Below are 2,144 nucleotides of genomic sequence, written 5' to 3'. Positions count from 1 at the left end.
CTCAACCCCTTATGTCAAAATATGATCAGGCAATGCTGCAGCCCACCCTGCTCCCCCTTGATTTCTGGTTTTATCTTTTAAATATGCTGTACAATGTCCCTTCAGCATAGCAGTTCAGCTCCTGAGTCTGTTCTGAGGCTCTGATCAATCAGTAGCGGTTTGATTACAATAATTTTTTTGTCATGTGCATTGACCTGGTGTTTGACTTATATTGGATTTAAATAGACTAGAAGAAGCAGGAATAACTCAAAAGCAGCTGCTTCACCAGAAGGCCCACCAGACATGAAAACTGCATTCACCAGCCCAGGATCTCCTTCCTCAGTTTGGCAGCTCAGAGTCTCCATACACAGCAAGTTTCTTCTTCTTCTTCTTATTATTATTATTATTATTATTATTATTATTATTATTATTATTATTGCTGAGAGGTCCCCAAGAGTCGAATTCCTGTTTTCACCTCCCATTTATCTCCTGAGGGTCATGAGCCTCCTCATCATTTCTGGGGCAAATGTTTCACTTGGAAAGGAATGTTGTAACCGGAAGGAAATGCCATGCCCCCTTGCCATGGGAGGCCCAGATTCACCTCCAGTTTCAGATAGAAAGAACCAGATGGTCATTGACAAAAATTCTCCCCCAGGAAGTGGAGGTGGAAGGGAGGTGGCAAACTTCACCGATGCTCTCAATTCTTTCTCCCTCCTACTCACTCATCAACACACCATTAGGATGAAAGGCAACACTGGACTGATCAGGTTTAGAGATCATGTGAGCCTTCGACAGTGGGCAAGGTTATAGGTGAATGGTCACATGGGTGTGGACATAGTCAAAGAACACTGGGAGAGACCTTATATCTGTTATGATCTGAGTACTGGGATGTATAACCAATCACATCTCTCGTAGCTGTCAGGAGCATGTGTATTCTGAATTTTCCACAGCAGAGTGGTAAGAGCTTGGCCTTAGATTTGGGTGGGAGAATCAGAGCAGCACGTCATAGTGAGCTAGACCAAGTTCTGTGTGGTCAGTGCTGGGGCCAATGTCTCAACTGTTTTACTTTCTCTCAAAGATTTGTTTAAAAAAGTGTGTGTGTGTGTGTGTGTGTGTGTGTATGAATTTGTGTGCACCATGTTCATGCCACTACCTGTGGGAACCAGATGGCATCCGATTCCTTGGAGCTGGAGTTGTGAGCCACCTGATGTGTGTACTGGGAACTAAACAAACCCGGGTACACTGGACGAGTGTCAAGCACTCTTCACCACCAATCCATCTTTCCAGCCCCACCCCCCAGCTCATGTGTGATGAGCTCAGAGGAAATATTTCTTGTCTTCTCCCAAATACTTCATTAAATACTTCTCCCAAATACTTCATTCAATTGGAGGGTAAGGAGTGTCTTATTCCTATCTTCCATTATAACATCTTACAAATAGTGCCTATCGCCATCAAGTGATAATCATACAGAATCCTGGAAATCTTTAGGCATAAAATTACTATTTAATAAACATGAATGCCTTTTTAAAAATATGAAATAAAATTCTACTGGAAAAATGAACGACAGTTGCTTTCTCTCTATGAGAAAAGGTAACAGATGGTTATGATGTATAAAGGAAGTACTTGAAGGGAACGTGAAGGATTGCTTCTTGGGGGAAGTGAAGAAGGAACTGAATATTAAAAATAGAAAGGAACTGGCAAGCAAATGTGGGTAAGAGCAGGGGCTGGACAAAGATGCTGCCCTAGAGAAGATCCTGCGAGCAAAGGCCAGGTATCCATATCCCATCCCAAGCTCGCTGCAGAGCCACTGAGCGCTTGTACCCTGAAAAGTAATAGGACACAGTTCAGTATTTAACAATCACATAATGGGCGAGTTATAACGTGGTTCCTCTGAGCGCAGGCAAGGCTGTTCGAATACCTTTGTGACCATTCACCTGGTGGCAACGAGTGGGGAGATGGGCATAGGTTTGGGTTTTCATGAATATTTCAAAATTAGGAGCATGGACAGATACTCATAGATAGGGGAAAAAGAAGGAGCTGTCATAGCCTTGCCTTAGGAAGATGGTGGCTAGAAATACTCAGGAACAGACTGGGGGCTCAGGGAGGATCTAATCCTAATTAGAAGGATCAGTCCTTCTAATTTCTTGGTGCTCCCAAGGAGGACT

The sequence above is a fragment of the Psammomys obesus genome, unplaced genomic scaffold, assembly GCF_907164565.1.
Source record: "Psammomys obesus unplaced genomic scaffold, mPsaObe1.curated_primary_1811, whole genome shotgun sequence".
In the NCBI taxonomy this organism is placed as follows: domain Eukaryota; kingdom Metazoa; phylum Chordata; class Mammalia; order Rodentia; family Muridae; genus Psammomys; species Psammomys obesus.
Note: the sequence above shows the minus strand (reverse complement) of the source record.